Raw genomic sequence first — 24,363 nt, forward strand, 5'->3', positions numbered from 1 at the left:
AATTGTGTACATAACTGCATAGTAAATCAATATGTCAAGGTAGAATCATTGTAAGGTTCGATACTGATGCTGTAATGTTTCACTGAAAGGTCCATCGATATTGAGAGGACGTGATTAATTAAGGTCTTGTTGGGCGCGTGGCACCTCTAGGCCAGTGTTCCTCAACATTTTTAGGACTAAGCACCCTTTCACCTTATGGCCGAATGTCTTTGCCAGACCGCATCCCTTTTCCGAAATTGTCCGCCTCAAAAGTGCATTCCAAATTATCTCAAATGATATGCAGATAATACTAAATATCCTTATTTTCTTCCATATTAATATTACATAACTTTTCTGTGGTCACAATTCCTGCCTACCCTGAAACTGAAATTCACACCTAGGGGGAAATTCCCCCAGGTTGAGAACCACTGGTCTAGATCATCCAAATGGTTAAAAGTAATGTGGAGAGAGAGAGAGAGAGAAAAAAAACATGATCCAGCTAGTCTATAAAGCTTGTTATACTGTCCTGTGTGCCCAAATGCCAAAGGTCCCATAATCAGAGAGAGCAGGGTGACCTTAATAAGAAATACGATCTCCTCAAACTACAACAATGTCAATTACAACCCCACGCGCGCACACAATTTGACTGCTCTCTAACTTACCCTTTGATATTCAAATCTGACCCTCTATGACCTGATCGTTAAGTACCCATTTATACACATCAGACTAATACTTCGATTTTTTATTTTTCTAAATGAATAACCAAAGATTTCATAAGTTTTACTTTCCAAGGAAAAGGAGCGCATACACGAATTAATGAAAAACATACATCTGTTCTATTACTAAACCAAACATGATTGCTTTAGTATATCCAACAGCTGGCATTATAACTTTTTATAAAATAACCTTATCCTGTACCAATATTTTTTTTTCTCTGAAAGATCCAGTTCTCTCTATTTTTAAGACCTATCCTGTATAATATCATTTAGCTTACATACAATGACCTCATAGGTCCCAGTGCTCGGCCTTTGGCCTTAGACTCTATATTGCATTCCTACTAGTTCGTCTCCGTCATCAGCAAGCATACCTACTATAGTAGATTCACAACTACCGTGCATCTGATGTCTAGGCCAGTTCCTTACGACGCTCCTGATTGGCTGTCGTTAAGCCAATCACAGGGCTGGAAACCCTCAGTCTCTCGAGAGTGTTTACATAGGCAGGATGTATATTCCACCTATCCTGAAAGACGTATATCTCAGGAGACGTGGAACATACATCCTGCCTATGTGAACTCTCTCTCGAGAGTGTTTCCAGCCCTGAGATTGGCTTATCAGCAGCCAATCAGGAGCGTCGTAAGGGACTGGCCTAGACATCAGATGCAAGGTTGATGTAAATCTACCATAGTGAAGGGAGAAATCTGTGCAAAATAAAGTTCAGTAAACTGCCCTCTTAACCTGTTCTTTAACCGGTGGTAACTTCCAAATTGATCATACACTGACACAGTTACAATGCTGAGGGATGGTGATGAACTGTGCGCGTCCGCTGAAGGCTTGATCAAGCAGGTATTAAAAACAAGCAAATTTAACATGAGAAGCTATCCTTGCTGTTTTTAAATTTAATATATGTACATTTACATATCTGTGGATTTGATTCTCCATGAGAAGCAATGTTTCGCTTGATACCTTACAGCAAACCTCTAACTTATCAATAAATCGACGTACTGCTCTTCAGCTAATGTCTAACATCAAGTTATAGAATAAAATAGAATGTCGACTTTTAGGCCAATGGCCAAGCGCCTGGACCAATGAGGCCATTCAGCGCTGAAAGGATTGAAAAGTACAACAGGAGGAAAACCACACAGGATGCAAAGTAAGATGGAAGACAGAGAATTTGAACGGAAGAATAATAAAATGAATGAAATGGGTTGCAACTAGGGGCCGAAGGTGCACAGTGCAATGACAGCAATGGCCACCTGACCTCACCCCCACCCCGCAACAGTACTGTATATAAACAAAAGTACTACGACTGCTATAAATGCTGTATTAACTCTTAACATGACCTTTCCTCTCTGTATTGACTGAGTAACAACAGCTGGAGTCTGAACTTAATTACAGAAATTGTCTTGAGGCCTTCTTACCTTACAGACCTTACAGTTCGTTCGGGTTGCCCCAGGTCCCTCAGTGTGAGGCACCTCTAATGTCTACCAGAGAGTTGCTAGTACATCTTCCGGTATATTTTGCATCTTCCAATCTTGGATGGTCTGGGATGCAGTTTAGATATTTGTCGAGCTTATTCTTAAACACATCTACGCTCACTCCTGATATATTCCTCAGATGAGCTGGCAACGCATTGAATAGACGCTGCATTATCGATGCTGGTGCGTAGTGGATTAATGTCCTGTGTGCTTTCCTTATTTTTCCTGGTATTGTTTTGGGCACTATTAATCTACCTCTGCTTGCTCTTTCTGATATTTTTAGTTCCATGATATTTTCTGTTATTCCTTCTATCTGTTTCCATGCCTGAATTATCATGTAGCGTTCTCTTCTCCTTTCTAGACTATATAATTTTAATGATTGTAGTCTTTCCCAGTAGTCAAGGTCCTTAACTTCTTCTATTCTAGCTGTAAAGGACCTTTGTACACTATTTGTGCAATATCCTTTTGATAGTGTGGGTACCATATCATATTGCAATATTCAAGTGGACTACGAACATATGTTTTATAAAGCATAATCATGTGTTCAGCTTTTCTTGTTTTGAAGTGCCGTAACAACATTCCCATTTTTGCTTTACATTTTGCCAAAAGAATTGCTATTTGATCATTGCATAACATGTTCCTATTCATCATCACACCAAGGTCTTTAACTGCTTCCTTATTTGTGATTGTCTCATTATTAGGTCCCCTATATGCATATAGCTTTCCTTCTCTGTCGCCATAATTTATTGATTCAAATTTATCAGAGTTAAATACCATCCTATTTTCCTCTGCCCAATCATATACTTTGTTAAGGTCTCTTTGTAGAGCGTTACTATCTTCATCACAAGTAATTTCTCTACTTATTCTTGTCTCATCAGCGAAACTACTCACTACCGAATCCTTAACATTACTGTCTATGTCTTCAATCATAATAACAAACAGTATTGCAGCTAACACCGTACCTTGTGGCACACCGGATTACCTTGGTTTCATCCGATTTCTCATCGTTTGCAATAACTATCTGTTTTCTGTCTTGTGTAAAAATTCTTTTAACCATCTTCCTATTTTATCTACGATATTGTGTTTTCTAATTTTCTTTGTTAATATATTATGGTCTACTTTGTCAAAAGCTTTTGCAAAGTCTAGATAAACCACATCTGTTTCATTTCCACTTTTCATATTTTTGAATATGTTCTCACGGTGGACTAACAGTTGGGTTTGTGTACTTTTTCCGGGTACGAAACCGTGTTGTCCTATATTAAACAAATTATTTTTTATTAAATGTTTCATAATATTTTTCTTCATTACCCTTTCATACACTTTCATAATATGTGATGTTAGACTCACAGGCCTATAATTACTTGCCTCAAGTCTTGATCCATTTTGAAAGTAGGGGTGATATATGCTAATTTGTGCTCATCATAAATCTTGCCTGTATCTACACTTTGTCTTAATAATATTGCAAGTGGCTTTGCGATAGAATGAACTACTTTCTTTAACAAAATAGCAGGATTCCATCAGGCCCTGCAGCAGCTCCATTTTTAATTTCATTAATTGCCTGCACAATATCAGCTTCATTAATTTCTATGTCAGCTAAATATTCACTATTTTCGTCCCTTACTTCTATATCATTATCTTCATTATCTATTCTAGGGTGAATTCTCTCTTATATCGTTCTGCCAGTATGTTGCAAATTTCCTTTTTTTCATTCGTTAATCTCCCTTCAATTCTCAGAGGGCCTATTTCTATTCTTCTTTTATTCATCTTCTTCGCATATGAGTATAATAGTTTGGGGTTTTGCTTGATATTTAATAGGGTTTTTTCATCCAATTCCCGTTTTTCATTTTCTTTTGATTGTATAATCTTTTGTTCTGCATTTTCTATCTTACTTTTTAGTTCTATAACTTTCCATGCATTTTTTTCTTTTGCAAGACCTTTTTTCCACTTTCTGATTTTCTGGAACAAGATCCTTCTGTCTCTTGGTATGCATGAATGATGTTTACTTTTCTTCTTCGGTATATTTATCCCACTATTTTCTCTAATATTTTATATAATATCTCCGTATTTACCCTTATGTCATCGCTTACGAAAATGTTATCCCAATCTTTGTTTAATTCTTCATTTATTTCTGACCATTTTATATTTTTACTGTAGAAGTTGTATTTTCCATATCCTTCCCACTTTTTCATTTCTTGCTTATCTCTGTTTTCACTTGCTTTGGAATGAACTGTTAATTCTATGACATTATGGTCTGAAATACTCGCATTATAAACTATTATTTCTTTAACATAATTCACCTCGTTCACAAATACTAGGTCTAAAGTATTTTCCTTTCTTGTTGGCAGGTGATTTATTTGTTGAATGTTGTATTCTAGTAGCATATCTAATAGCTTTTCGAATTGCCTTTTATCTTCTGCACTACTATTACTCTCTTTTTTTATATGTATAAGTACATCCACAATCTCCTATTCGTTCTTTCCATTCTACGAAAGGAAAGTTGAAGTCACCAGATAGGAGAATAGTCCAGTCCTTGTGATTTCTACATATATCATCCAATTTTTCAATTATTAAGTCAAACTCTTTAGTATTAGGAGGTCTATATATTACTATGTTCATTAATTTTTCAGATTCAAATTCTACCGCTATTAGTTCACATTCTGAGTTACTATATTTCTCATATATTTTTCCTTGTTTTTTGTCTTTCCCATATATTGCGGTTCCCCCTTGATTCCTATTTTTTCTATCTGATCTATAAGTTTGGAACCCTTTTATTTGATCATCATTCCCAGTCTCTTGGGAATACCAGGTTTCACTTATATTCATTATATCTATTTTCTAGTGAGTTACAAGGAGTTACAAGGATTAGGATGTCTCAAAGACTTGTCAGTCCATCCTAAGAGGAGACATCGTGTGCTCACTTATTTGTAGGAGCAGGTTTTACTGTTCATTCACGGTGTCATTCTAATGATTTTGTCTAGCTTTCTTTTGAACTCTTCCGCACTGTGCTGTTTACAACTTCTTTCTTTTCTGGTGGCAGTTTATTCCACGTGTCACATATCTTATATGTAAAGAAGTTCCCACGCAATAAACTATAAGACATCATTCGTTCATGACCAGACCCGAGGTAATACTGTCCTCGGAGGCAGAGAGAGAGAGAGAGAGAAATGATATCCTAAGGGCATGACAAGGGATAGCATTGAGCATTACGGTTTAATTTATCATAACCGACCCCTTCTGCTGCAGCTTCAGAAGCTAAGCTTACCGTTCAGAGAGAGAGAGAGTGGAAAAAGGACTAAAAAGAAGAGGGAGGCAGCAGCAGGTAACAATATTAATGAGTCCCATTTTGAATCATAACTCAGAGTTGATCTCCATGCAACGGTTAACCTTTAGAACTGCCCTTCTCCCCCCTTCCTCTTTAATCCCCTATTTTACTCCTTCCTTACCTCCCCTTCTTTTGCGCTGAATCCCTTGGCATGAGAGAGAGAGAGAGAGAGAGAGAATACAATCAGGATATATTTGACTAATTCCACAAGCTGGCCTTACAGCTACAATTTTAATTCAAGAATTGAAGGTCCACCCACACACACAGAGAGAGAGAGAGAGAGAGAGAGAGAGAGAGAGAGAGAGAGAGAGAGAGAGAGAGAGAGAGAGAGAGAGAGAGAGAGATTAATATTTACAAAACTTTACCAAAACGTTTTCTCGGAGGTATTACATCAAAAAACGAAATAATTCTTTTTTTTTTACTTATCAAATGAGAACGAAAAGATCACAAACGACTGCTTCGAATTTTTTTCTCTCTCTTTTTATCTCTCTGTCTCTCCTATTTCTCCCTCTCTCTCCTATTTCTCTCACTCTCCTATTTCTCTCTCTCTTTCCTCCTATACTCACTCTCTCTCTCTCTCTCTCTCTCTCTCTCTCTCTCTCTCTCCGCCCCCTCTCTCCCCCCAGCAGCGGGATAACCTCAACAGGTGGTCATCATCATTTCCCGACCAGCGGGAGAGGCCTGTGACCGCTCGCTGGCGTATATGTACATATATAACCGCGTACGCATCGCTGAACCTCGATCCGTAAAGCAAACAAGTCGAAAACCTCTTGTTTCTCCCCCCCACCCCCCAGACGCACCCCGCCTCCAGCAGCGCTACATGCTGGAATGACATTGGCACGACCTCCCCACGACTTCATGACGAGAAATCCTATAGTTGCACGTCTTCCGAGATGCGTATAATGGTATGGTCCCTGCAGGAGCTCTCTGTTCCATCTTTTTAAGAGAGTTCGCGGTGTCACCAAGATGAATAGTATATAGAATGTAAGATTTATGCCGAAGGCCAAACGCTGGCAACTTTGAGGTCATTCAGCGCTGGAAGGGAAAACTGAGTGCAGATAGGTTTGAGTTCGAGGTGTCACTGATTAAGATGAATAGAATAGAATGTAAGACTTACGCTTAAGGCCAAACGCTGGTACCTATGTGGTCATTCACCGCTGAAAGGGAAAACTGAGCGCAGATAGGTTTGAAAGGTGGAACAGGAGGTAAACCTCGCAGGTTGCACTATGAAACAACCGATGCGAGAAGGTAGAAACGAAAAAAAAATGAGAGAGAATACGAACGTAGGTACAGTAAAAGCAATGAAAGGTCACAGCCAACTAAGGGCTGGTGGGACGTCGCAAAGAGCCGTAAATAATGCCTACATTGCACCGTATGAAGTGCACTGACGGCACTACACCCCAACGGGGGTTAAGATGAAAACTATAGAGGATATGTTCCTGAAGACGAAGAAAATTTAAGTTAACTTTTTCAAAGCTGTGGGAATTATTTTAGGCCGAACAAACAACATTACCTGAATATACATACGTTTTTGTATGTATATTAAATTACGTGTGCATTTTCATATTATAATAAATTGGATATCTTGGAATGTTCCCCCACCAAAAAAAAAAAAAAAAAAATTCTCTCAACTGTAAACAAATAAAAATATGTTTAATGTTTTCACACGCTGGTACAATGACCATAATCACCATAGACTTACAGAGAGAGAGAGAGAGAGAGAGAGAGAGAGAGAGAGAGAGAGAGAGAGAGAGAGAGAGAAAACTAGAGCTTCTTCACATACCAGATATATAACACATGGAATAAACTGCCACCAGAAGATGTAAACAGCAACAGTGTGTTATAGTTTAAAAGAAAGCTAGAAAAAATCATTAAAAGGACACTGTGAATGAACAGTAAAACCTGCTCCTGGAGAAAAGTAGAGCACGCTATGTCTCCTCTTAGGATGGACTAACGATTCTTTGAGACATCCTAATCCTTGTAACTCCTTGTAACTCTTACAGGTGGACTTCACGGTCGGTCTACGGCAATTTTCAAAAAATAAATCATTAAACCCAAGGTCATTAAACCGTACTGGCGATCACAGAACGGAGGCGGTCATGAAAATCTACGGCTTCAAGCGTTCATATTCGCGCCCTATTACCGCATCGATAGTTCCGGCATTTTTCTCTTTCGCTTTTAAAGAAAAGATTCCAGAGAGGCGAGTTGGCACCCATCAGTTTTTCAGTGTGGAATCAATTTGATCGCAAGCCAGGGAAAGAGATGAGAGAGAGAGAGAGAGAGAGAGAGAGAGATAAAACAGAGAGAGAGAGAGAGAGAGAGAGAGAGAGATAAAACAGAGAGAGAGAGAGAGAGAGAGAGAGAGAAAATTGATAAGAGAGAGAGAGAGATAAAAACAGAGAGAGAGAGATAAAAACAGAGAGAGAGAGATAAAAACAGAGAGAGAGAGAGAGAGAGAGAGAGAGAGAGAGAGAGAGAGAGAGAGAGTTGACGTCGTGATAGGTTCACGCACGAATGCGCCCCACTGAATGAATTCACGAAATTCGTGTTCATTACCACACGAATGGTGCTGACATTCAATTAGCCGTGAAAAAACAAAATTAAACTGACTGAATCATATCAAGAATCAAATGGTATGAGAAAGAGGCAAAATTATTAGAGTTGATTTTCGGCCAGCTACTTTCCATATTAGACGGTATAGTACTGCATTTTGGGTGTATGTCATCCACGGGGATGATTCCCTTTCTGGCCCGTCCTTTAAGTTTTTAAAATAAGTTGCTTCTTATATTTTATAATGAGATTTTTAGTGTTTTCTCGTCAGTATCATAGCTCCTGCAGAATAGGAGTGTCTTGAATTCTTGTTTAAATTGGCTCTCTTCTGGTATGATCTTCACTTCTAGCTGTACTTTGTTTTATAGTCTTGTAGCGTATTTATTCGCCTTGCGCTAGTGACTTTAATAAAAACAGTTTTAATAAAAATGTTCGCAACTAAAGTTAAAAAAAAAAAATGTTCACAAACCCTGAGCTGTAGCACAGTCAATAAGCAACATCCTGTGAATTATTTCTGTTAATTTATTCAGAAGATCCTTTGCTTGTTTGCTAGTTATGATAACTGCTTAGTTTCGTTAACTTTCCCAAACCGCCCCCACCCCCAAAACCGCCCCCAACCCTCCATGACTTAGAAAAACTACAAGCAAACAGCTTTCGACTTTCTATAGTCGATAGCTGAAACTGATTACACACGAAAAACAAAACGGTGAGTGAGGTCAAGACGGCGAGGGAAGATGCGTGTCGAATTACTATGGGAAAGTGAGGGACGAATCGAAGCAGGCAAGAGATATACGAACCTTATTATGCTTGTGACGTAGAATAATATGAAGGAGACTAGATTCAGTGCGAGTTTCGTGACCTGACGTAATTTAGTTTACGTTGGAGGCTTATTTTAATTTTTGAAATTTTGGAAACAAGCTTATGTCTTTCATAAGTGATGATACTATATGGTTAAAAAAAAATTTCACCGAAATCGAAAAATCATCTACCGGCTGCTCTATGAGCAAGAGCCCACGCTGGGATAAGGCCAGCTTAATCTAAAACAACAACAACGAATAACCCATGGAAATCTGAAGTTACAAATGTGAACAATACCATTCCAAAAATCAAGAGATACCTAGTTACAGAGACAGATTAAAACCTAATATTGTTGTGCTTAAATTATTTGACTCTACGGTGAAAGTTAATGATCAGAGAGAAACTAATAAAGTATGTGAACGATCTTTGAAAATTCCAAGCAGTGTACAAAGCAAGCACGAGAGGGTCACTTACCGAATTTGCCGACAAAGGGTAGACTGCAAGCTTTAAAACTACTGGAATTCCTGGAAAAAAGGGAAGAAAGGTGATTATGGCGGGAGTAGTCACCGCCATCTTGAATTGAGATAATTCAAGATGGCGGTGGAGTAGTAGGCCTATGTGATAAAGAAAAAGTAAGACCAGTGGGTAAAACGTTAAGCAAAAGATTAGAAAAATTACAAGAAAAATCTAAAACTCAACACATGCCGAAAGTGAGATGACATCGTAAAATGGTGGTTTATTTCGCTACAAATAAGCGAGACAAGAATTAAGAGACTATATAATTATCTGTCCCCTTATCATTATTTAACTAACTTCATCATTACTTAACTAACTTTATCATTATTTAAGTAACGTTAATATTTAAGTAACATTAATATTTAAGTAACATTGGAGAAACAAACCCACAGTTATATAAATGTACATATATTTAAATTTAAAACTATGTACATTTACATAACTGTGGATTTGTTTCTCCATTTGAAGCCTCGTGCTACTATGAAGATTTTTTTTAATTAAGTAACATTATTATTATTTAACTTTATCGTCACTCAAGTAACATTACTATTTAATTAAAATTACCATTATTTAAGAAGCTATCATTTTTAAGTAACATTTTCATTATTTAAGTAGCATTAAAGTAACTATTGTTATTTAAGTAACTATCATTATTTAAGTAACATTAAAGTAACTAATGTTATTTAAGTAACTATCATTATTTAAGTAATTATTATTATTTAAGTAACTTCCTAATTAAGTAACTACCATCATTTAAGTAACTATCATCATTTAGGTAACTATCATTATTTAAGTAATATTAAAGTAACTATTGTTATTTAAGTAACTATCATTATTTAAGTAATTATTATTATTTAAGTAACTTCCTCATTATTTAAGTAACTATCATCATTTAAGTAACTATCATTAATTAAGTAACAATGTCATTAGCATTATTTAAGTAACATTATCGTTATCCAGGTAGCATTTTCATTACTTAAGAGAATATCTCATATTTCTTAAGACAATGTAATTAATTAAGACAAACACGTTGTGTAGGGAAACGCTTTAATTGATTAAACAGAAGTTAGGACAAAAATTAACATTACAGCAAAATCCTTCAGTAATCCCAGGAATCACCAATCGTCCCTTCTCTGGATTACCTTTCCGTCCAATTTATCATTTTTAGTAACATTTGCTTTCTCTTATTACATTTATTCGCCTCAGTAAGTCATACAATATACAATACTTTATACGATTCCCATTTTTCAGCGTAAAACTTCTCACAACTGATTATTATTTTCTTGAACTAATTTAAAATTGGAGCAAAGGCAACAAATTAATGCAAAGGCAAAACTTTATGCATGATTTATAAAAATAACTGAGTTTTCTCGAATTCATTTTAATTCAGAGCAAGAGCAAACTGTTTAATAAATCTGTAAAAATAACTGGCTTTCTTGAACTAATTTTAAATTAGAGCAAAGGCAAAATTATAAAATTAAGAGGTTTTCTTGAATTAATTTTAAATTGGAGCAAGGCAAAACTGTTTATACAGAATGTATATAAATGACTGGTTTTTCTTGAACTAATCTTAAATTGGAGCAAGGCAAAACTGTTTATACACACTGTATATAACTGATTGGTTTTTCTTGAACTAATCTTAAATTGGAGCAAGGCTAAACTGTTTATACACATTTATATAAATGACTGGTTTTTCTTGAAATAATTTAAAATTTGAGCAAAAGCAAAACTGTTTATACACACTGTATATAAATGACTGGTTTTTCTTGAACTAATCTTAAATTGGAGCAAGGCAAAACTGTTTATACACAATGTATATAAATGACTAGTTTTTCTTGAAATAATTTAAAATTTGAGCAAAAGCAAAACTGTTTATATAAAATTTGTAGAAATAACTGGTTTTCTCGAACTAATTTTGAATTAGAGCAAGAGCAAAACTGTTTATAATTAATCTGTAAATGACTGGTTTTCTTGAATTAAATTTGAATTAGAGCAAAGCAAAACTGTTTATGCACAATTTGCAAAATTAACTGGAGCATTCACGTTCAAATGAGACTTCCTTTTTCTCACAAGAACAAAACAAGAATCAAAAGTAGATTATAAACACGTAAAGATAATTGATCATTCAAATTTAATTTACTTCATTTTCCCAAGAACCTAACATTCTACACACGTACAATTAACTGGAGTCATCAAATCAAGTTTAACTTTTTCTCGCAAGAACCTGACAAGAATTAAAATTATTTATACACATGACAAAATATAACTTTAGCCTTCAAATTAACTTCACTCTTTCTCACAAGAACCTGACAACAAGAACTGAAATTATTTATACGCATGTCAAAAAATAACCTCAGCCTTCAAGATAAATTCATTATTTCTCACATGACCTGACAACAAGAATTGAAATTTTTTTTCCTCACAAAAACCTCATGACAAATCAGGTTCACTTCAGGGGCATAATTAGTTTCGAGACACAAACACTCAACGCTATCAAGATACGCCCACAAAAGAAAAACAGATCAGTGTACAAATAAGTATTCGTATTATCGCACACGATATCACCTGGCCCTTTGGACAATGGAATTGATTTTGTTCTTCAATCTAATGATGGAAAAAACAGAACCAATAATGGTTGAACGCCTACGTCAGGTAAAAATAGGTGATGATCAATAGTTTCTCGAAACATCTGAATTAAACTTAATAAAAAAAATGATTTTCAATGCTACTCTGAAGCATTATAATACACCAGTGTCCCACTTTCTGATTTTCAATGACGTTTTTTCTACGTATTTACAGACTATGACAGTTACAATTATGACATTTAGTTACATAAATAATGCCATTATTTCACCTTTCAGCTACTCTGGAGAAAATGAACTTCTCTTAGATCTCAAAAAATTAATATTTCTTAAATTTTTAAAATTATCATTTTTTGGTCTCGAAAAATTAATTTCTTAAGTCTCGAAAAATTAATATTTCTCAAGTCACGAAAAATCAGTATTTCTCAGTTTTTGAAAAATTTATATTTCTCAAATCAAGTCTCGAAAAACTAATATTTCTCAAGTCGCGAAAAACTAATATTTCTTAGGTCTCGAAAAATTTAATTTCTCAAATCACGAAAATTTAATATTTTTCAAGTGACGAAAATTATTTTTTCTTGAGTCTCGAAGATTTTTTTCATTTCTTAAGCCCCGAAAAATTATTATTTCATAGGTCTCAAAAACTAATATTTCTTACGTCTCCGAAAACCAAATATTTCTGGAGTCTCAAAAATTAATATTTCTTAAGACTCGAAAAATTTATAATTCTAAAGTCTCGAAAAATGGTAATTTCTCATGTCTCGAAAAACTGATAATTCTTATGTTTGGAAAAATTAATATTGCCTATATCGAAAAATTAATATTAAAGTCTACGGAGTCCTGATATCGTATGTCACATATACAAGCAACCCTGAAAATAAACATAAGATCTCAAATGGCGTTTTTCTCTATTATTACAAACTCCTATCATCTAAATATCACATCAATTCAACTTTCGATCACAAGGCCCCGAGTTACACCGATACCAGACTCCCAAAAATATCAACGAGTACTATTCCTGTTTAATCTGTTGCGGCCTTAGGAGGAATTTTATTTATGTGGATTCCAGTCATCGATCCAATTGGCTTTGATCTTACACTGCAAATCCAAACTTAGTTCTGAGGCCACCCGCCCCCTCCCCCACCACAATTCCTCCCAAGCCCCCCTACCCCCATATGTGTCTGTGCTCAACAATCGTATAACCCAATAATGCACATTTCGATACACTATTATGAATGGCCAGGTTAACAGTACTAGGATCAAAATAAGTACTTTAAATAGGTTAATTGGACAGGCGGGCGAACCTGAGTATCATATAACAGCTCTTTTCAATACTACCATTTAATATAATAAGAGTTGGTACCATAGGGTAAACAACTAAATGGCCACCATTTCTCTGGAAATCACCACTTTTTTCACTCGAGATTTAATTGGCGAAACAACAATACAATGACATCATTAAGCATACCATTCAAAAAATCAATACTTAATCTTTTGAATGGTATGTTTAACCTATGGCTCGTAACTTCGAGTATCGCGAACTTTCATATTCTGACGCTGAGCATCAAAGTTTGGGAAGGAACACAATGAAATGGACACTGTGCTAAACCCTGGCAGGCTTGAAAATAAGACACAACGCGAATTAAGCCGAGGCAGTAGTCAAATTCTGTTAGGGGTCTTGCTTACAAGTCAACCAGGTCTTAGCAAAGTGTCCTTTTTCTTTTCCTTTTTCCCTTTTACATCGGGAGAGGGTATAGGCCTACTGGGTTTCATTAATTCCCCAAAACTACACGAAACTGCCCAGAGCCAAATATGCAGTGGTCCCATGGGCAGCAGTCAAAGCAAAGATTAATATTGTTATTGCTAAGTGTTCAGAGATATTCAAAGAATAGACGAACCTCTCTGAAGTTCCGGTTGTTGGTTCTAAAAAACTTATAATTACTTCTCTACATATATTCGGATAGCTAAAAGTTATTATTTTTGTTGTTAAATGACCTCACCAACGCAGAACTACTTATTCTATTTGAATGAACCCCAAAACGACCACACCAACGCAAAACGACTTATTCTATTTGAATAAGACGCCAAACGACCTTACCAACACAGAACGACCTTTTCTAGAATAAGACCCAAAACGACCTCACCAACGCAGAACGACTTATTCTATTTGAATAAGCCCCAAAATGACCTCACCAACGCAGAACGACTTATTCTATTTGAATACGACGCCAAACTACCTTACCAGCACAGAACGACTTATCCTACTTGAATAAGCCCCAAAACGACCTCATCAAAGCAGACAGCACAAACAAAATGTTCAGCTGAATACCAGATGAAAGGTGCAAGCAAATTAAAGTTATTTGGCTTTACAAAAACTACTATTTTCCAAGCTAAGAGAATATTAGACTGGGTAACTTAAGAGATGGCGGACATCCGCCTAGCGATTATCGTCATAATGCATACAGTACTCTCCGTTTTTCATCTTATTTCACACAGCAGAAAGCTCCAGTTGTCTTTCCATACGCATCACCGATTTAAGCATAAAAGGAAAAATATTTCCACGTCCAGACTTGGACCAATGCAAAAACCTACACAATTTTCTTAAAAGACAAAAAAACCAGACTTCTATAACCACCTAAGGTCCCTTGTTAGAAATTAATTGAAAGCAATCTTTATTGTAATTATATTTATCAATTTATTACTATTCTCAATATTACTACTGTCATTACCATTATTATGAATACCATTTTCTAGACTTCAGCAACTGTGTGGATATTGCCGATACGTCATTTTTATCATGTAATGCCACGTATCTAGATTGTGTATGTTATTGTCTCTACTTTGTATATTCCATGTATGTGGCCTTGAGCTGAAATAAAGTCTTTTGTTGTTGTTGTTGTTGTTGACATCCTTAACGAAGGTGATATCGCACTCAAGTTTAGTGTTTGGCTGATTAACTGAAAAGTCAAGTTTTCACATGAAATCAGGTTGACATTTGCTAAATAAATTGTCAGAAACAACTTTTTTTTTTTCATTATTTTTCGGTTGATGAATGTGTCTCGTGTCCCTTTCTTTCCTGATGATTTGGATTTTTTTTCTAATTCAGTGGGAGCAAAATCTTCATCAGTAGGAAGTGTTTTAAGCAAAATTTTTACCTAAGATAGGTTAGCCGTATTACAAAACCTACATGAATTCAAGTCCCTGTTGTCATCTACGTACAGTTGTACCACGATAGGGATCCAATTCATGACAATTTGGATGAAATTGCGAACCAGTCCATTCGATTTATCTATGGCTTTATTTTTAAATGTTCTTTGGGTGAGAATCTAGATACAATGCGTCTGGTGACGTAATTTGTCTCTCCAGCACTACTTGTTTCTTTCCTTTTTTTGTGGAAAATCTACTGAATAACTCACTTATAACACAAGGGCAGACAAAGGTTTGGAGAGAGAGAGAGAGAGAGAGAGAGAGAGAGAGAGAGAGAGAGAGAGAGAGAGAGAAATGGAATATCCTTCAAATGGGTTCATTTACTTTTGTTAACATCAATTTTAACATCTGCAAAGCTCCACCATCGAAAGCTGCCACCTCACAAACAACGAACGACACCAAATGTCACCAAACGAATTAGGCACTGGAGAATTTTCCTGTTCCTTAGGCCTTTGGGCTATCAGTGTCACTTTGAGATTCTGGTATCTGTAGAGCCCCTGACTTTCCCTATTAAGAAAACAAGGGGGGTCAACAAGCCCTAATGGGATATCTTATCCACGGTCATGTATTCCAGCATGAATCATTGGAAATTTTCCAACGAATGACCAACCACGACCCACCGATTGAGAGCATGACGAATGGGGGTCTCTCTGGCAAACGCCATTAGCAGAAGTGAATTTACTTAGCTGAACGAAATCTCTCTTCATTGCCAGAAACAACACCAGCAACATTATGATCAAAACTGGGCATGCAAAGCTCACCCTGGGTGAGACAGGCAATAGCTTGCAACTGGAAGCCTGGAAGCACTGGGAGTGATCATCTCGCCGGGTGATTTTCCAAAGAAAAACATCTTTGTTGATGTACAGTTACAAGGCTGATAAATACATGGATGCCTTTGAGTCATGTGTGGGTGGAGGTTACTGGACTCTGCTGCCCTGTACCCAGAGAATTTGTAAACATGGCGCCTTGGAGGTCAGTCGATAAATTTCTACGTGTTAAGATAATACTGTACAGAGAACATATGATAACGCGATTCGATTCACCTGTTGTGTCTATTGTATCGTAGAACATTACATTGAAATAAAATAATAATAATAATAAATAATAAATAATAATAAATAATAATAATCAATAATAATAATAAAATAATGAATAATAATAATAATAATAATAATAATAATAATAATAATAATAATAATAATAATAATAATGTCTTGTCATGAAATCTGCCTCAACTTAAACATGCATAAATTGTCTGAAAAGGCATTTCGTAAAAAGTGCAAAGACTCCCGAGGACAAGCAGAATTTTGGATTTCCAACGCAACTCTGAAATATTATGGCATTGTCTGTGGTCCAAATAAATTAACTATAAACATGACACTAATTTTGAGACTTAAAAACTTAGAGGAATAAATACATCTAGGTATGGCAATGCTATTTAAGGAAAAATTACTTTTTTTGTCAAATACGCAGACCAATGGGACGGTTAACCCGATTCTCTTATATATCCAAATGTTTAAGAAAATTAGGAATGGGAGGAGGTAGGAAAGAAGGCTAGTGATTAACACTGAAAGAAGTTACAGACTTGCCCTTGAAGGATAAAATGTTGTAACATTGAAAAACAAACAGGAGAATATTCAAGGTTTGGTTGTAGATGAAAAATGACAAGAAGGTCAGTGAAATTTGTAGAGAGCGTGTGCAAACATGAGGAACCCGTAAGGTGAAAGATTCAACATAGGAGCTAACCATTTGTTGGAGAGGGCAGAAATTGTATAGGGGAAGAAAAGTTGATTAACAATGACAGATTGGTCATTGTAAAGATGATGACAATATTTAGAACGAGAACTGACCCCTTCAGAGCCTCAAAGCCGGTGGAGAATGAAGCAAATTTTGCATCATCGACAACAGATATAAAAACTCAGTTAAAGACATAGCAATAACAAAAGACTAAAAAAGCCTTGAGGAAGGTTTGGTTCAGCTTTTGTCAAACTATGCCACAGCGATCTTGATGATGGCAGCTAAGGTTCTCTCAAATCCAATTTGAAGACTGCCTTAAAACATCAAGAGATACGAAAGATGATCCCCTGAATATTGCTCATACAAAAGTCAACGTTTAGTTACCTGAATTTCGAGAGCGGGATGTACAGTGTTTGGAAAAGGGCTGGGGTAAAATTTTGAATACCAATAGGTGACAGGTTTCGAAGCAAAAGCTTGACAGCTATATCCAGATAAATAACTTTTCATGGAAATCAGCCGATTCTTGCAGGTTTCCAATTCCAAGGGCAAGCTTAAGTAAAGGACAGATAAGGCAAAGCACGGGAGTGTAAGCTTTTCCATAAACTCCCAGATGATTCATATAGAAAACGCGTTAAGGTCAAAATACCTTGCTTATCGTTACAGTTATGAAAATCCCAATGGACCTTAAGAGAAAACAAGTACATTTTATTCGATGGGTGGTAGAATAGAATGATCAGACACATTGCAGTCCCTAAGAAAAGTTGTTAAAAACTGAGAACTCAGAACGTTGGAATCACTAAGAAAAGTTTGCTGAAAATTGAGAGCACTGGACGGTGTTATTTTCTCTAAGATCAAGAGCAATATAGTAAATAACATTTAAGCACGGGGGGAACCTTTCTTTACAGGGATAAACAGATTTTTATGTAACAATCAGGATATTAGATTTCATCAGAATAAACAAAAACTTTTTCTGTTACAGTAAAATGATCAAATAATTCCTATCAGTTGTTAATTTTGGGTAGTAGCAAAAGGGATCCCTAAGAGAGATTCACGTCAACCATTCTCCTGAATATGTGGTAGAGGAACAACTTACATCAAACAAAATAGTTAATGATTCCTCTAAAATAACATGAATAAAAATTAGAGCCATACAATTATAGGACAGAAACCTTTAGTAACATTTACGAGTGACACCTACGGCTAATTATGGTCTTTTAATAAATTGTAGCGTGACTAAGACGAGCTGAGTCTATCAACATCACAGTCAGTACCATTTCATTTTCAAAATGACTGCATCACTCTCGGATGAAGATCTCTTTTCATAATTCATCGTCTCTACTTTCTCATTACTTAAATTCCCAGGACAATGACATGCAAGCAAAGGATCTTTAGAAATTTTTGTAAGACAACTGGAAAGGCTAAGTTTCTATTGCTTGAAAGGACTTGAGGAGCCAGGTTTCTATAAGTTCTCTATAATCTATTCCTTTTTACATGCACCACCATCACTGATAACTTCGTATTCATCGGGCTGTTAACAGAAATAGAATAGTACAGATAAAATCGTGGCGGTTGCAAGGTGGTGCCAAGCCTTTCAATATTTTCAACTTCAAGAAAATAAATGTAATGTTTCAGTGCAACATTAATTCAATATCAGATTCATGTGTGTATAGTTTTTCTTAATTCAGCTTCATGTCCTCAAAGAATACTCTAATTTGATCTCAGATTAATATAAAAAAGTGTTTCTAATGTCAGTGGCGTAAGTGTTTCTCAAAACCTATAATTGATTTAGTTATAAGTTTTACTACACTACCGAAGAGCACTGAATGAGGATTTGTTATGTTTTAAGTTGATATGAACATTCCGTTGTGTTATATTCAATTTGGCGAAAAACCTCCCACTAATTGCCTGTGAAATTAGATTAAAGAGAATAAAAAGTATACAACAAATAATCTCTGGTATAGTCCAACTCTTTTCAATAAAAGTAAAATCTTAATGTTATTTTGCTGGGAAAATCATTGTCACTGCTAATTTATTTTTATAAAAGGTTTAATACTTAGCCATGAAAAATATTTCAGGGTGTATTACCTGCTTTCCGGCCTCAATTTGTGATTATTATTATCATAAAGGATTAGTTTATCAAGACTCCGAGACTAATAAAGCCTCTTCTCGAGCTGGTTTCAATTTGTGATTAAACTGAACTAGAGGGTCACCACCTGTGCTTTGTGCGATTTTCTAAGTAACCCTCCAATGCAGTAAATTATTCAGCGTTTAAAACTAGTTTTCTTGTTAATGTAACCACTGATTTACGTATACAGCTGATTATAACTAGCATTATCAATCAAATCAAATTCTCATTTACCTAATTACATATAACCTGTAATTTTGGAAAAAAAAAAAAAAAAAAAAGCATTGGAGCATGTTAAAGGTATCGAGAAAGCTGGAGGTCAGATCACACCCTGTTTTTCTGTTCACGTTATATTAACAAATCCATATTGGACATTTTAAGTAAACAATGCCAAAATCAAATACCAGAGAAATGGCGGTCTGAATTGATAGATAACTGAACGGATTGGCCTGTACTGAAGCTCAAAACATTCGCAAACGTCACAAACTTTCGAGAGCAGTAAGCACCACATACATACATAGGCCTACATATGCACACATATTCCTAGATACACATACATACATAGGCCTACATATGCACACAAGCCTAGATACACACATACATACAAAGGCCCCCATATGCACACAATGGCCTAGATACACACATTCATACAAAAGCCTACATATACACACACAGGCCTAGATGCACACACATACAAAAGCCTACATATACTAACATAGGCCTAGATACACAGATACAAAGGCCTACATATACATACATAAGCCTAGATACACATACATACAAAGGCATACATAGACATACATACATTACACCTGATGGATTATACCATCCCATAGGAACAACCACGAACTTCGACCTCCTCTGATGGCCACCCCCAGACCCCCACTAGGTGAGTCACGTGCCCCCCCCCCCCCCCGCCACCACAACCCCCACACGAAGGAGAGGACACGCGTGTGCGCGCATGTAGCTGAAAGTTTTCCGTGATTGATGATCGCAGGCAAATAAAGATTTGTCTGACGAGCACCATGAGCTGATCACGGGCGAACGTGACAATAACAGTCCCGGTGGAGAAGGCAGACCACCACCAAGTCTAAATGAACTTTAAGATGTTACTTAAACAAAAAACCACCAAATCTAAATGAAATTTAAGATGTTACTTAAAAAAACCTACAAGTCTAAATGAATTTTAAGATGTTACTTAAAAAAAAACCTACAAGTCTAAATGAATTTTAAGGTCTCGCTTAAAGAAAAAAAACACCAAGTCTAAATGAAAATGAACTTTAGGATGTTATTTAAACAAAAAAACCTACAAGTCTAAATGAACTTTAAGATGTTACTTAAACAAAAAAACCTACAAGTCTAAATGAATTTTAAGATGTTACTTCAACAAAAACCTACAGGTCTAAATGGACTTTAAGATGTTACTTAAACAAAAAAACCTACAAGTCTAAATGAATTTTAAGATGTTACTTAGAGAAAAACCTAATGAACTTTTAAGATGTTACTTAAACAAAAAACCTATAAGTCTAAATGAACTTTAAGATGTTACTTGAAAAAGAACACAAGTTTAAATGAACTTTAAGATGTTACTTATACAAAAAACCACCAAGTCTAAATGAATTTTAAGATGTTACTTAAAAAAACTTACAAGTTTAAATGAACTTTAAGATGTTACTTCAACAAAAAAAAAACCCACCAAGTCTAAATGAACTTCAAGATGTTACTTGAACAGAAAAAAAAACTTAAACGTTACCCCCTCCCCCCAAAAATGGCGGATTTGTTTATTTTAGTGGCAGTTCGGTTAACGACCGAGAGTGGTTGGATATATGATTTTCTCTCTTAACTTTTGTAACTTGAACTTTTTCTTTATTATTATTATTATTATTATTAATTATTATTATTATTATTATTATTATTATTATTATTATTATTATTATTATTATTATTATTATTATTATTATTATTATTATTATTATTATTATTATTATTATTATTATTATTATTATTATTATTATTATTATTATTATTATTATTCTGTAATCACCTGAAGAGGAGACCAGTTGGTCTTGAAATTGTCATGAATTTTAAGTTTTTTTTTATATTTTTTCAAAATACATCTGGATTTTTATCTAGTCTTAAAATACGACAAGTGTGCTTATTTTATTTCTAAAAAATTTATTACTGTCTCTGAAGAAGTTTATAAAGCAGGACTTAGTTTTTTTTTTTTTAAATCCTTCGTTTAGGAACTTACCTTAATTATGCCACTGGGAGGGTTACTATCACGTCCATCAAATTTTGGTTCGGTATCTTGTGAGATCGCAGTTCGGGCTTTGTTCATAGCCTGAAAAAGTAAATGAACAGATATGTAAAATTATTTATAAAACACATACATATAATTTTATATCATAATATATATACATACACCCGCATACAATACAATTATGCAAATGAACTATAACCGACAATCAAATGAGATAATACGGCTTCAGCTCTCAAGCAAGTCTTGAACTAGTCCCCCCCAAGTTGCAAGCACGAAGCATTACCAACAACAGTACGGTAGATTTTTTTTTTTTTTTCACTGTTCAGTAGCCAGCGCCACTGTGATTACCCGAGCTCAAATCTTCTATTTTGTAGGCATTAATCGAGTGTGTAGTGCATAACTAAAAACGGCTTGAATATCTTATACTGTCTAATAAAAGGAGCACATAAAAACTCCAAAATATAGAAAGTTAAGGGCTCCATTTATTAGATGGAATTCTGTAGTAACAACATTTTTACCAGTTATGTTATATTGTAGTCTAGCAGTGTTCTATTAAGTTGAAAGCACATCTATCACTATTCACATGACAAAAACCATAAATACTTCGATTATCAAATAACTGTATTCATGGTTATGTTAACATGGGACTAACTAAAACTAAAATCCGAGTGTGTTCTAATTTTTAATTTTTCAAGTAGTAATTAAGTCTGTAAGCCATAAATAAATGCAGACAGCATGTCTGTTACCGTAGTCTGACAGTGCTCTATGAAGTTAAATAGACGCATAAAACTGTAAACCTGACGAAACCATGTTTCAAATAACTGTATTCCTGATGGTGTTAAACAAGGTATTATATTCGAGCACAAAATCCAAGAATCAAAGAGTTTAAATATGAAGAGTTTTTGTCAGATGAACCAAATAATGAACTTAAAAACGGCCCTAAAACAACCCTAATAAGCTCAGTATTTAACCTTAGTTAGAACTTTGCAAAGTTAAACTGGAACATCTCAACTTACTGTTGACCCCTTTCCTAAAGAACCAGTAATGTATGTATGTTTGTTTGTATGGTGTTTTTACGTTGCATGGAACCAGTGGTTATTCAGCAACGGGACCAACGGCTTAACGTGACTTCCGAACCACGTCGAGAGTGAACTTCTATCACCAGAGATACACATCTCACACACCTCAATGGAATGACCGAGAATCAAACTCGAGGCCACCGAGGTGGCAGGCGAAGACCATAGAACCAGTAATGGCCGTCCTTGTCGATGACAAAAAAAGAAAAAAAAGTAGAAGCTTTCGGTTTTGACCTGTAAACTGGCATCAGAGAAACAACAGTCAAAAGATAACGTTACATTTGTGTTTGTAGGCAGTATGGAAATCGGTTTAATAAGGCCATAGGTCATTGTAGATAAGCGGGCTATAGCCGCTATGTCGTGAGAGCTATGACTTGTAAGCTATGCGATTAGACAACAGGAAATCAAAATAATATCAAGAAGCTATTATAAACTTGATTATAGCGATCTACGGCAAGGTATATCTAATGTCTATCTTAGATGGAGCAGGAATAATAAACAAATTAATTAAAGTGTTGTTATGTGATAAATTGTTGATATCTAAACGAATGCAGGTAACAGTTGGAAGCCTTCACCATGCACTGATGGAATTAGTAAATGCCGTGGATGAAGCTAGACATATTTTGTTTACTAAACAGAAATCTAAATTGCTTTTTCTTATTATAAATTCTTTGCATAAAACGGATTAGAAATTTAGTAAGCAAAGTTGGTGTTTTGTTCGAGTATTTAAGATTAACATACTTGCAATTATTTTTATTTGATTTGATTTAGTATATAGATTTTTGGCATTATGCCAAGCACTGGGGCAACTAAGGCCCTTCAGCGCTGAAACGGAAATTGACAGTCAAAAGGTTTGAAATGTGTTAACAGGAGGAAAACCTCAAAGCAGTTGCACTATGAAACAACTGTTAGGAGATGGCGGACAGTAAGATGGAAGAAAGAGAATATGAACAGAAGTACAGTAAAAGTAATGAAAGTAGTTGCAGCTATGGGCCGAAGGGACGCGGCAAAGAACGTTAAGTAATGCCTACATTGCACCGAATGAGGTGCACTGACGGCACTATCCCCCTACGGAGCTATTTGCAATTAATCTGAAGCTCTGTGGTGTATATTGTGGTATATGAAATGCTGCTTTGATCTCTAACGTTTCTTAAGACGCTGAAATATTCCGTTTCAACAAAAATAAGCTTATTAATACTTCCATCTTGACAATCTTCATTTAAGATGGCCTGTCTAAAGAAACTGTTCCATCCCCTGTCTAATGACATCAGTCAAGGACCATTTTTCTCCAGTTCGAAAACGACATATCCTTCGACTGGTACTTTTCAAAAATTATTTTCCAGATTTTTAAGATTTTGGTTAATTACCAAAGACAACACCTGTCCATTCTAATTCGCATCAAAAATTATTTTCCGGATTTTTAAGATTTTGTTTAATTGTCAAAGACAACACCTGTCCATTCTAATTCGCATAATTTGATAAATTATAAACTGTTTTCAAAAGGAAGCAGATAACCCTAAAGAAATATAAAGAAATGCATAGACAAGAGAAATGCTGAAACCAATGGACCGGAGAAAAAAAAATTATACATGTATAGTTAAGTTGTTCATTATTTCAAAGAAGCTGCCAACAGCATACTACAAAATCAGATTACATATATAGCTACGCTATCCATTTATTTAACTCGTTTGATCAATTTCATGGGAATGGAGAACCTTGCCCTCCACGATGTAAGAATACCACCAACGACTAACTAGTCTACTAAGAGCTATCATCGGTGTACAGATGTGTTAAAACAAATAAGTGGTCTTTAGACATTTCCTTTTAAAGGGCGTTCCATTGAACTCCCTTTCAGAGCGTCTTCCGTTTGAACTGACTGTCAGCAAGGCAGAGGATGTTCAAGAGAGATTGCCAAAGAAGAGTTAGGAAATTAAGCCACAAGATATAGAAAACTGAAGTAGCAAAACTGACGCAAACAGCAAGGAAAAGCAAACTGTCCTCGAGGTGACTATGAGAC

At 35.5% G+C, this 24,363-nt stretch overlaps 1 long non-coding RNA gene across 2 annotated transcripts in view; it reads right to left on the reverse strand.

Moving 5' to 3' along the window:
- The window catches only part of LOC135196136 (uncharacterized), a 121,080-nt gene that overhangs the window by 41,390 nt on the left and 55,327 nt on the right, over window positions 1-24,363 (reverse strand). For both annotated transcript variants that reach the window (XR_010310332.1, XR_010310333.1), the window contains 2 exons: window positions 21,262-21,351; window positions 9,318-9,367 (listed from right to left, as the gene is read on the reverse strand). This is a non-coding gene — a long non-coding RNA (uncharacterized LOC135196136). The remainder of the gene's footprint in view (window positions 1-9,317; window positions 9,368-21,261; window positions 21,352-24,363) is intronic.

Source organism: Macrobrachium nipponense, chromosome 17 (genome assembly GCF_015104395.2).
Source record: "Macrobrachium nipponense isolate FS-2020 chromosome 17, ASM1510439v2, whole genome shotgun sequence".
In the NCBI taxonomy this organism is placed as follows: domain Eukaryota; kingdom Metazoa; phylum Arthropoda; class Malacostraca; order Decapoda; family Palaemonidae; genus Macrobrachium; species Macrobrachium nipponense.